The sequence below is a fragment of the Netta rufina genome, assembly GCF_964035555.1.
Source record: "Netta rufina genome assembly, chromosome: Z".
Taxonomy (NCBI): Eukaryota; Metazoa; Chordata; class Aves; order Anseriformes; family Anatidae; genus Netta; species Netta rufina.
Genome location: NC_140126.1, coordinates 55,012,555 through 55,026,144, shown reverse-complemented (window position 1 = coordinate 55,026,144; position 13,590 = coordinate 55,012,555).

The window sequence follows — 13,590 nt, the reverse complement described above, 5'->3', positions numbered from 1 at the left end:
TTATGAGAAATTATTAACTACACCTCCAGGACCACATAAACAAATATAAATCATATATAGGACATATATAGAATATATATATATTAATCAAAAAACAGCTATAAAATTTGTGCCACTGGCTTTTTTTTTTTTTTTTTTCTCTACCTTTTGGACTGTACTATGTTACAGACTCATCTAGTTATTTTGAAATGTAGTTTGTACCCCTCAGACTTCCATGCAATTATCTTTTTGGATGCAGTAGAGAAATAAATCATCTCTTTTTGTGTCAAGTGTAGACGTTTATTGGTTCATGTGAAGCTTTTCAGGAAAGTAGTTTTAAAATACAAAATCAAGTGACTGGAAATTAAGAGATAACATTGTAACAAATTCAGATAACTCATCATTATGAAGTTTGCAGATAAATAATGTAGTAAGACAGACTTTCCTAAATATATAGAGCATATTCACTGCTAATTTTTTTTTATTGTTTTCTTTTTACATTACGGTATGATCTACTCTATTTATTTATTTATTTATTTATTTATTTATTTATTTATTTATTTATTCTGTTCGGTGGTGGTGTTTTGGCCAAAGAAATTAGTAATGAAATTCCACCTTACAGTTTCCTTCTTGAAAGTCGCTCACGAAATTCTAAATTGTCTATCAGAAAACATAATTTCTTCTCTTTAGTCATGTGCTTTTTCTTTACAATTCACCATGCAAAATTTGACAAGTAGCAACAAAAGGTTAAAAATTGTAGATAACTTAGAATGGAAAGGAAAGAAAAGATGAATCTTGTACATAAAGAATTGGTTTTGTACTCAGAAAGGCTTAGGCTTACTTCTAGCAAAGAATGTGCCCATAAGCTAACCAATTAATTATTCTGTATTCACATTTTTTCCATGTGCAAACTGAGGCTTTTCCTACAGTGCGAAATATACCCAAATAGTTATGGAATCCTGAAAAAAGCAATCTGTCACTGACTTAAACCAATATTCTATAAGAATTTCCACTCGTATTTCTATATGTACATATAAATATATTTAGAAAACCACTTAAATGGTCTTAAATACCTATTTTATTTCCATAAGCATGAATTCTTCAGCTATCAGATTTGCACAGGTTTGAAACATAATTCACCCACTGAAAACATGCTTGGAAGCTGAATAAAAAGTGGTGGCTATAATGTAGCAGACTAGATGAACTTTTCTAGAGATTTGGAACCAGTAAACATTATTAATGAAGTCCATGTTAACTATCATAGAGTCTCAGAAACATAATGACAGATTCCTACAGGTAATTTAACTTTTTTATTTTTTTTTTTCCATTCTCTGTAGCTTTCATACTGTTTCTGTACTTCTGTTTCTACTGACGGCTTTCATTTCCTGAAGAGTTTATGTGTGTGCGTGTTTTTCTTTCCCTGTATGTGTATCCTTGCTGATTTTACCTTTAGGGCAAGGCAGAGGTGCAGGTGTGTGGCCTCTTGTTTAATCATACTTTACCTGTGCTGGGTCTGTATTTCAAAAACAATATCTGTTACTTAATAATATAATTAATTAATAATAATAATTCTTATTACTATTAACTAATCTACACATTTTATCAAGTTGCCTGAGACAGGGAAAGCTATTTAAAATCTTGCAGTAAAATAAAGATGTTCCTTTTGAAAATTCTTCTTGGTCATACTGGGTGAGCAGTGCTCAGAAAACCAAGCTTGGACTGCTGCACTGTGGAAACTGTCTGCATACAGTGTGGGTTTTAATTCACAACTAATGTATTTTGTCATTCACTGCAGGCTCATGCCACATAGATTTGAGTGTAGCAGCTACTGGTCTGTATTGAACTCTTGTCATTTCAAGCAGGCTGAAACACAAGGAAAAAAAAAAAAAAAGCAACAAGGAAATACAAACATTCTGCAGAAAGTACATGTTGATTGGAGTCTTTGGGTTAAATCTCTACTTACAGACAGATATTTGAGTTTAGGAGACAAAATCACTGTTGGAATTAGGCTGCTCCCTCCTGGGGCTTGACCTCTGCAGCTACAGGGATGGTCTCAGCAGACCTGGAGTGACCTTGCTTTGCTCATGAGGGGCTTTAACCTTGACCTTGCACCTCTTTGTACTGAGTATCCATTGTAATGAATGCTTTATTTACCACTAAGAATATGCAGTTCACAGGCCTGTATCTAATGTCACACTCAGACACAAGGTCTGCCAGGCACTCCTGTGATCAGACTGCTTACTCCTAGGCTTGCAGCCCTCTGTCACTCAGGGGCCATCGTTTGAACATTGCAAGGGAGCAAGAGGTTGATGCGCTTTATTAGATTCCTGGCTCCAGACATATGTTCAGTGCACCAGTTGAATTAATTATGTGGAAGACAAGTTTTTTAAAACAATTTTATCTGAGTACGTAGACATATATTTTAATGTTTTGATTCAAATGTAAATGTTTGTTTATTTTGGGAACAGAGCTTTGTTTTTCTTGTTTGTCAGCTTTAGCTTCACTATTTGCTGCTGAGTAGAGGTGCTACTTGAGCCTCTTTTGCTAGAGAAACCACTAGTTGGCTACAGTGTTATTCATAGAATCGTAAGTGGACTCTGATATTTGACAGCATTTCTGCATTTTGCCCACTCTCCCTTCACCTGCAATTTATTAAGTGTCCTGTTTTCAGCTGGGATTTTTTTTTATTTATTTTTTTTCCTAGAAGTTGTATTGTATTTAGGTTGGAAATAACCAACCCAGTAAGATTGGATAAGATACTAATATTTAAGTTGTTGCAGAGCGATGCCTACACAGAGCCAAGGACTTTTCTGCTTCTGGTTTTGCCCTTCTAGTGAGGAGGCTGGAGATGCACCTGGAGCTGCAACAAGACATAGTCATGATAGCTGGCCCAGACAGGCCAGAGGGATGTCCAAATGGTGTCATGCTGAACAATAAAACTGGGGTGTCAGGATGGTGTATGTGTGTGTGGGGGACACTGTTCCTGGTATGGCTGGGGATCTGCTGGCTGGTGGTGTGCAATTGCATTGTGCTTCACTTGCTTTGAATATTCTTTTCATAGAATCATAAAATAATTAAGGTTGGAAAAGACCTCCAAGACCATCTAGTCCAACAGTCCCCTACCACCAATATCACCCACCATACCATGTCCATAAGCACCATGTTCAACCCTTCCTTGAATACCCCAAGGGACGGTGACTCCTCCACCTCCCTGGGCAACCCATTGCAATGCCTGACTGCTCTTTCTGAGAAGAAATTTCTCCTAATTTCCAACCTGAGCCTCCCATGGAACAACTTGACGCCATTCCCTCTATTGCTAGTTATGTGGTAGAGGCCGACCCCCAGCTCCCCACAGCTTCCTTTCAGGTAGCTGTAGAGAGCAATGAGGTCTCCCCTGAGCCTTCTCTTCTCCAGACTAAACAACCCCAGTGCCCTCAGCTGCTCCTTACAGGACTTGTGCAACAGCTTTGTAGCCCTTCTCTGGATGTGCTTCAGGGCCTCAATGTCCTTCTTGTACTGAGGGGCCCAAAGCTAAACATAGTACTCTAGGTGCAGCCTCACCAGAGCAGAGCACTGGGGGATGATCACCTCCCTGGTCCTGCTGGCTGCACTATTCCTGACACAAGCCAGGATGCCGTTGGCCTTCTTGGCTTTCTGGGCACACTGCCGGCTCATGTTCAGGCGAGCATCAGCCAGCTCCCCCAGATCCTTTTCCTCTGCCCAGCTTTCCAGCCCCTCTGCTCCAAGCCTGTAGCACTGCATGGGGTTGTTGTGGCCAAAGTGCAGGACCCAGCGTTCAGCCATGTTGAACCTCACCCCATTGGCCTCTGCCTATTGACCCCTCGTGTCCAGGTCCCTCTGCAGGACCTTCGTATCCTTCCACAGATTGACACTTCCCCCCAACTTGGTGTCATCTAAAAACTTACTGAGGTACTGAGGGTGCCCTCAATTTCCTCATCCAAATAAAGATATTAAAGAGTATGGGCCCCAATACCTATTCCTGGAGAAAAACACTTGTGACCAGTTGCCAGCTGGATTTCACTCCATTCACCACTACTCCCCAGGCCCATCCATCCAGCCTTTTTTTTAACCCAGCAAAGAGGGTACCTGTCACAATGATTATTATTATTTCCCCTTCCTTTACTGTTTTATTGAACGGATTTTATCTAAACCAACAAGTTTTACCTTTATTATTTGTTCTTCTTCCCCTGATTCTCTCCCCCATCCCACTGAGAGGGGTGGTGGAGTGAGCAAGTGGCTGTGTGGTGCTTAGCTGCCTCCTAGGTTAAACTACAACTCTAGTGTCAGCCTGGAGGCGTTCCTACCTTTCCTGCCTGTACAAGGTTATCATATGAGGTAGCAGACAAGCTCTGTATTTCTTCTACTCCTCTCTGTGGACATGAACATGGGCTTTAACACAGACTGATTATTCTTACCTCATTCTAACATGGAAATACGGTAAACAGAAGAAACTGTGTGTGCTCTTATTTGTCCTCACACTAGAAACATGGAGAATATATCCATGAATAGAAAACTGAAGTCAAACTGAATATCAAAAAACATTTGGAGACATTAAAAATTAAGTAGGTTTTTTCTCATCTAGCGCTATCCACATATGTTACACTCACAGAACAATGGACAGGCTTGCTCTATTATGAGTGCAGGGAAAAGCATTAAGAGGCAAAGGCAAGCAAATCAAAGCCAGGGACAGATAGCTAAAAAGAGAGAAAATGAAACCTGGCTAAATACATGTTCATCAGTCAATGACTCTATTTATTTATTTTCTGAGAGAGGTACAGTCAGAGTAGAAGGACATTTTTTATTTGCAGAAAGTTTTCTGATGTGTCTCCTGTCCTTGATAGCAACCATTGATCAAGATGGAAGTAATAAATTAAAAGCTAGCAAGCAAACAAACAAACAAAACCAAAAAATGATTAGGAAGATAGGGAGTAAACAGCAAGAGAGGGCACTTTCTTAACTTATTAAAGGCTCAGCAACTGTATTCTTGTGTGTGCAGTGTTCTGCCACTTTTATTCATATTTTTTTCCTCTCCTGCCTATGAAAGGTTATATTGTACTATAATTACCACAAGAAAATCTTTCCTTGGCAGCACATGTAATGATTAATCACATTTCCTTTATTGCAGTAGTGGGTGGCTTTTGCGTATCCTCTCTTTATATATAGCCTTTAATTTTCTATACTACAGGCAGTACTAAGTAGTTTGTTTGTAGTAACAAAGATAACAGTTAGCTACATATATTACAGAGATGGAGCTCTCAGACTGCCTGTGAGCTTTTTGAGCTAGGTACCTCTGCTTAATGGGTGTGAATAGCTACTACAGAAAGGAAAATAAATGGCATCTAAATACCTATGAGTGTACAAATTAGAAACAAATTCTTGATTTCTCTCCTAAAATATGATACTGTAATAGCTTGAACACTGGATGAGTCATCCTGTTCATTAAAACTGGAACTGCCAATAAAAATGGTAATAATACAGAACAGCAGTGGTTCAGGGAAATACAGAGAGGGTGGATGAAACAAACTGCCAGGTTATTAAGGTTTAGGGCAGGTTTGGCTATGGATTCTCTGGTATGACCCTAAGCCATATCATTCTATTTTAAACAGAAAATAAATATCCAAGATCTCTGAAGTTAGGCTTCGGAAAGAGTAAGTAATGATTATATGTGGAGCTGTTTTACCCACAAATGATAATAAACCATGGATGTCAGTATGTGGGCACGATCTGTTTAGTTTCAACTATCTCGTGTGCAGTGAGTACATGTTAGAAATCCCTTGAAACAAAAACAAAACAAAACAAAAAATAATTAGGGGTTAGATGCTTTCCCCACAGCAACACAGCATGCCAGGCATCTTACTTTCTTAAGTAAGTAAGTCACTTGTTAGTGTAAAATGCTTTTTCCACACCTCAGCGCCACCTCCCCAAAAGCTAAGTGCATATTGTAGAAAGCTCATGGTATAAGATTTGCAAGAGCAGCTGAACACTCTATTAACCATAAAGGAGTATTATGCCTGCTAGATTGCTTAGCTTTCCTTCAGTTCAGGAGAGACATATTAAAAAAAAAAAAAAAAAAAAAAAAAGTTACTTGAAGCTGTAGAAATACACTAACATGGCAGTGTTACTGCTGTGATTAGCTAGAAGATTGAACTACAAGACTCTTTAGTAAGACTGCACTTATTCATGAGAATTTTTCCTGTTTTTGCATCTTATTTAGCTTAGGAATATCTAATGAACTCTGGTTCCTTACAGGTATACATCTTCATTTCATTCTTAAAGATGCCTACCAGAGCCACTTGCAGCAACTGTGGGTGACCTGGCCCTCCTATAGCTTTCCATAGAGCTCTTTCTATGTTCTCACTACCAGATTTCCTCTACTCTTGTTATGTGTTTGGATGTTGCAACATCCCACAGCAATGAGGTTATTACAGTCTTTCCACCCACCCCTTCCTGAATTCCTTAATTAACATTTCTGTGGTGTTTGTGAACTCTGAAGCATTTACAGGAGAAAACAGACAGATGACACAAAGATTAAATGCACAGGTTTCTCACTGGTGAATCCCATACTACTTTTAGCTAGCATTGCATAAGAACAGAACATGATATTGCAGGTGGTGAATTCAGAATTGTAAAACCACAGAATCTAAGAATAAGGAGTTGACTTGATGGCCACACCCAAAGAATAGTGGTCAATGGTTTTATATCCAGGTGGAGACAGGTGACGAGTGGTGTCCCTCAGGGGTCAGTCCTGGGACCGGTGCTTTTCAATAACACAGACAATAGGATTGAGTGCACCCTCAGCAACTTTCTAGATGACACCAAGATGAGTGGTTGCGGTTGATACCAAACAAGGAAGAGATGCCATTCAAAGGGACCTGGATGGGCTGGAGAAGTGGGTCCATGTGACCTGCATGAGGTTCAAGAAGACCAAGTGAAAGGTGCTGCACCTGGGTCAGGACAATCCCATACAGGAGTACAGACAGAGAGAAGAGCTCATTGAGAGCAGCCCTTCAGTGAAAGACTTGGGGGTGCTGGTGGATGAAAGGCTCGACATGAGTCGGCAATGTGTGCTCGCAGCCCAGAAGGCCAACTGCATCCTGGGCTGCATCACAAGAGCTGTGCCCAGCAGGTGGAGGGAGAGGATTGTCTGCCTCTGCTCTGCCATTGTGAGGCCTCACCTGTAGTCCAACATCCAGGTTTGGGGCCCAAATGCACCAGAAAGATGTGGTCCTGTTAGAGCGAGTCCAGAGGAGCGCTACAAAGATGACAAGAGGGCTGGAGCACCTCTACTATGAAGGCAGGCTGAGGGAGTTGGGGTTGTTCAGCATACAGAAGAGAAGGATTTGGGGAGACCTGATTGTGGCCTTTCAATACTTTGCAGAGTCCTATAAAGAAGACCTACTCAGGTAGATACTGATAGGACAAGGGGGAATGGTGTTAAACTAAAAGAGTTTAGTCTAGACATTAGGAGGAAATTCTTCACTGTAAGGCTAGTGAGGCATTGCCACAGGTTGCCCAGAGAGGCTGCAGATACCACATCCCCGGCCATGTTCAAGGCAAGGCTGGATGGGGCCATGGCCAACCTGTTCTAGTGGGTAGCAATCCTGACTATGGAGGGGTCTTGGAGTTAAATGATCTTTAAGGTCCCTTCCAACATAAGTCATTGTATGATGTGATTCCATGATCTCTCTGCAAGGCCTCACCCCTCTTGGTGGAGTCAACATCTCCACCCAGTTCGGTATCATCCACGAACCCGTTCCAAAAACCTGAAAGTCCTTCATCCAAATGGCTTATGAGAACTTTGAAGGGGAATGGTCCTAAAATGGAGCCCTTGGGGAACCCCACCAGTGACAGGTTGTCAGCCTGATGTAACCCCATTTGTGAGAACTCTCAGGGCCTGACCCATCAGCCAACTGTTCACCCAACTTCTACTTTTATCTTAGCTGTGTTCTGGTCATCAGAAGGACACTGTGAGAGACAGTATCCAAATCTTCACTGAAATCCAGACAGATTACATTGACTGGATTCCTTCAGTCAACTAGCTGTGTGATCATAGAAGTCATAGAAGTCATAGAAGGAAATTAAGTTTCTTAGGTATGACCTTCCCCTAATGAACCCACGTTGGCTCTGACCAATGACTGTGCTGTCCTTTAGGCGATTTTCAGTAACTCCCAGAGAGCAGACCCTGCACACAGCTGGAACATGGCCTGGGACAGCGCAATAAGCTGCAGCTGAGAGCAGCAGTGCCAGAGAGCTCCTGGGTTGTGGCACCAAGAGCAGGGACCCAGCTTTGCCTCTTCTGCTCCAGCACTGCGGTGGATGTCCTGACTCGCCTGTCATGGGGTGAGGAGCCATCTGCAGCCCTGCACGGCTCCCACAGGCTGATCCACACCTCCTCACCCTGCCCAGGGCCTGGGCACAGCACTGACCACAGCATGGCCTTCGTCCTCCTGCGCCTGCTCCTCCCGCTCTCCCCAGGCTGCTGATGACTCCACCACCGCAGTGGCTGTATCCTAACCACCTCCCACCTCATGATGTGACACCAGGCCGGGGGCTGTTCCCCATGAAACTGGCTGCACGCACCAGAATTGGCACCAAGCAGTGGTCTTGACCTGAGTGGCCCTCTCGTGGGGCAGCCATGTTAGACCAGGGGGACTATGCACAGGCCTCAGGGTGGAAAGGCGAGGGGGGCTGCGTTTTGTGGAATAAAATGGTGGCGTGTGGATTTAGAAGAAAGGTCCAGCCCCACCATGTCAACCGGCAGAGGGTTCCAAATGCTTGGCCAGCCCTAGAAGCCAACTTGTCAATTCCAAAGTGTCAGAAGTCAAGCAGGAGGGGCAGAAGGCCCGCTTGGCTGAACAGGGAACTTCTTCAGGAGCTTAGGTGGAAAATGAAAATGTATGGCCGCTAGAAGCAAGGTCGGGCGACATAACAGGACTACAGGGATGCTGCTCGCAGGGATGTAGATAGAGCAGAGATATTCAACACCTTTTTCGGCACTGTCTTTAACACCGTTGATGGGCTTGGGGACCCCAGCTGCCCTGAGTTGGAGGACAGTGATTGCTGGAGCGATAAACTCCAAGTTTACCCCAAACTTGTGCAGGATTTGCTTCTCCACCTGGATGCATACTTCCTCATTTCCAAACTGATAACCCAAATCAGGATTTAGTAATGACGACATAGCACAGAGTACATCACACATGACCTTCTCAGAAAAATCCCTGTTGCTCTGTTCACTGTTACAAACATTTTAAAATCATTCATTCAGCAGCTGGTGTGTTGAAACAATTGACTTGAACTAACTATCCCTTGGGTTGAGGGATGAACTAACCCCCCCCGATAGCTGTAATGCTGGGCCATGCTCATCAATCCCAAATGAAGCTCCAGGTTGTGCAGTTTAGACCTACATTTTTACTAACACTTTTCCCTGCTAGCCATAACTAAGTGGGCTTTTCTTAACCAGAGTGCTAGGGATAGGTTGCTGCACTTACAGTCAAACCCTGAGATCTGAACTAATGGACTTAAGGCTGCAGACAAATAGGTTGCTCGCTCACCAGTCCATTGCCAGATGTCAGAAATCACCAGCAAATGTGGTGGTGTGAGAAGCAGGTGACTCTTTTCAGTTAGGTGTCCTGGTTTCAGTTAGGATAGAGTTAATTTTCCTCCCAGTAGCTGGTATAGTTCTGTGTTTTGGATTTAGGATGGAAATAATGTTGATAACACACTGATATTTTAGTTGTTGCAGAGCAGTCCTTACCCTAAGCCAAGGACTTTTCAGCTTCTCACACTGTCCTGCCAAGGGGCAGGTTGGGGTGCAGCAGGAGTTGGGAGGGGACAGAATCAGGACAACTGACCCAGACTGGCCAAAGGGGTATTCCACACCATAGGACATCATGCTGAACAGTTAATACGGGGTGGCTGGCTGAGGTGGCAGGGACTGCTGCTTGGGGACAGGCTGGGCATCATTCAGCAGGTAGCAAGCAATTGCACTGTGCATCACTTCTTTTGTACACACTATTATAAGTAGTACTATCTTCATTAGTGCCTGCAATCAACACCACTATAGCCTCAGTGACAGGCCCTGCAGCCACTCCAAACCCAGCAGCCACTCCAAGACCCGTGACAGGCCCAGTGGCCAGTCCAACCTCTGTGACAGGCCCTGCAGCCACTTTAAACCCTGTAAGGCACCCTGCAGCCATTCTAACCTCTGTGACGGGCCCTGCAGCCACCCCAACTCATGTGACAGGCCCCAAGGCAGGGCCAGGGACACAAACTGAACCTGTGTCAGCTGCCGCTCTATACAACATGAAACGATGGATGAGAAAGTCAGGTGAGCAATTGCATTGTGCATCACTTGTTTTGTACACATTATTAGCAGTACCATTAGCATCATTTTTATATTTTTCCTTTCTTTCCTGTCCTAATAAACTGACTTTATCTCAACATACAAACTTTCACTTTTTTAATGATTCTCTCCCACATCCCCCTGGGGGGCAGGGGTTGAGGGTAAGCGAACAGCTGTGTAGCTGCTGGCCACGTTAAAATACAGCACTGTTTCAAGACAGCATGCTCAGGAATGGCTGATTTCATAGTTGGTGAAAAGGCAACCGACAGATGAAGTGCAGTTGGATGGTGGGCACACAACATCCATATACTGGCTAGTGCTAGGGCTCACTAGTCCATTGCTGGACATCAAAAATCGGTGGTGAATGTGGTGGTGTGTAGAGTTAGTGACAGCTTCAAGACAGCACCCTCAGGAGTGGCTGATTTTATGGTTGGCCAAAAGGCAACAGGCTCCAGGGCGGGCGTGCTCCGCAGAGGAGCAGAGTATCATGGTCTGCAAGGTGGTTCCTGAGAGAGGAGTCTCCAAAGACTAATTCCCTTCATGCCTTTTTTTTTTTTTTTTTTTTGTGTGTGGCACTGCTTCTGATGCAGGCCGGAGACTGAACCAACTTCATGTGGTTGGCTTTCTGAGGTCTTTGCTCTAACTCTCGGAGTCTCCTCTCTCCTGCTCTAGAGCACCATATCTGTTGCACAGGGGCACTTCAGGGGCAAGGGACAGACACCTCTGGCTCTGAACTGAGACAAGGGTCCACTGTCCCTTGTCTGGTGAGCCTCTCAAATGTGTTCGTTCAGGGCCACAAGTTTGTTTACATTCCCCTAGCCAGGACTTCAGGCAGGGCTGTTGCTCCACCCGCCTCAGAGAGTAACACCATTTGTCAGTCTGCCACTCATACTCCTGGATGCTACATTGCCTGGTGAGCTCCTCTCACAACAGAGACACCTGCTTGAAAAGTTCATCCAGCTGGGCACTCTTGCACCCATGACATCCACTTCTGCCTTCAGGCCCCAGCGGGACTTCCAGAGACTGGAGTCTCCCGGAAATGAGGGTCTGGGCAGCTCTTTCAGTCAAATATAAAAGCAGCTGTTCTTTTAGCAGATGGTACATGTGATTTTTTGGGGGTTTGAAGTTAGGAAATGAACAAGAGCTTTGTGTGTAGAAAGTGTTATGTTCCCACCTTCTGTCTCTCTGTGCTAGCCAGACAATTCCTTTGGTTTTAACCATCCTTATCAAATATCTTTCACTTTGCTGGGATTATTCTTCTGGACTAGATAATCTCCTGTTGAGAGCCAAGGTACTGTTCTGGTTAGGAACTTCAAATCTATTGTAACAGCTGGTAAGATGATAGTGAAGGAAATGATTCACCTAATAGCTTGAATATGTTCATAAAAAGCATTAGGCATTGAAATCGGTTGCCCAGGGAGGTGGTGGAGTCACTGTCTCTGGAGGCATTTAAGGAAAGGTTGGACCTGGTCCTTAGGGACATGGTTTAGTGGGTGATATTGGTGGGAGGGAGATGGTTGGACCAGATAATCTTGGAGGTCTTTTCCAGCATTAATGATCTTGCGATACCCTGATTCTATGAGGCTATATTGGGGGGGGGGGGGGGGGGGGGGGTAGGGGGGGGGGAAACTGGAGGCCAGAGCGTCTCAGGACTCAAGGCGAGAGTCCCCCATAAACACCATTGCTAGCAGCACCCACAGGCACTGCCGTGAGCTCTGTTTTGACACAGACCAAGACATTGCCTGTGGAATAGTCACATCTTTTGTTTTTCTTTACTTGCAGCCTAGTGCAAGCCCTGTTAGTGGTGCCGAAGAGGGGGTGGGGGGATGTGTGGGGAGGTGGCAGAAACATGTGCTGGGGCTGAAGCACTACTGGAGAACGTGCTGCAGGTGAGGACAGCCCATTGCGATGTCACAGTGATGGACTGTGACATGCCGGTGGCAATGTGCCCAGCTGGTGGGCGTTGGTGTGCCCGGCAACTGTCTGTGACATCTCCCTGGTGCTCCGGAATGTCTCCAGGCGATGCTTTGTGACTGCGTGGCCCTCACCGCTTAAATCCGGGCACGGCAACTCAGCCCAGCAGTTTGTGCCTCCCCTCCAGCTGAGCATCTGTGTGAGGATTGGAGTGTGGAATTTGGCGAGCCTCGGTGCTGGGTCGTGCTCTCAGAGCTGCTTTGTGCAGCTCTCAGAGGCTCACGTCCCCAGAGCCACCTCTGCTTTTCTCCCAGCCCTGCTTGGACCAGGCAGCTGGGACATCCAGGAGGCGCACGTGCAGCAGCAAAGGTGTGCTGTGCGACGACATGTCGTGCTGGCAGCTGGCAGCGGGGGTTCCTCCTTGAGGGACCCTCCCCAGGCCAGAGAATGGCAGTGGCCCCTCTCTTCCTCTTCCAGAGTGACACTCACTGCTGCAGCATCAGTGCGAGGGAGCGCATGGTCACCTGCCGCTCCCCCCAGCCCACTGCAGCTGGTGGCGAGCATGGCCACAGCGTTGGACACCCACTGCCCCATATGCCTGGACACCTGGGGCAGCGCCGCTTACACTCTCCCATGCTTCCACCAGTTCTGCTTCTCATGCATCCAGCGGTGGGCTGGCAGCAAGCCCGAGTGCCCCCTCTGCAAGCAGAGGGTAACATCAATTGTGCACTCGGTGCAGGCTGATGACAAGGTCAAGGAGCCCATCGGAGGCAGCATCCACCGACAGACCCCCTGCCCAGGCACCCAGGCCTCTGGTGGGCGGCCTCCCCACGGACACCTGGGGCCAACTTTTCCGGGGGCACCCTGCTCTGCTCCAGCTGCTGCTCTCCTGGGTGCGCCGGGAGCTGGGGCGCATCTTCAGGACAAGGCATCCAGAGGCACTCATCTTGGAGTACGCAGTCAGGAAGACCCTGTGCCTGTTTGGACTGGAGAAAGAGCTCCTGGTCCAGCTGCTGGAGCTCAACCTCCACCAGCATGTGGCGACCTCCTGTGCGTGACCTCCTGGATGTCGCCGTGCAGCTGTGCAGCAGGGAGGCTCACCGCCTGCTGGGCCTCAATGTGCCCTCTGTGGCCGAGCACCGGGAGGCCAGCCCCATGTCAGAAGCCAGCCCACCTGGCCTGGAAGGGGTGGCTCCTGGACCCGTCCCAGCTCCCTCTCTCCAGCCAGCCAGCTCCAGTGGGGATGAGGTGCCCAGCACATCACGAGAAGCCCGTCGAGGGAGTCCTAGCCACCCTCACTCCACCCCTGCTGCAGAACCAGTGGAGCAGGCACC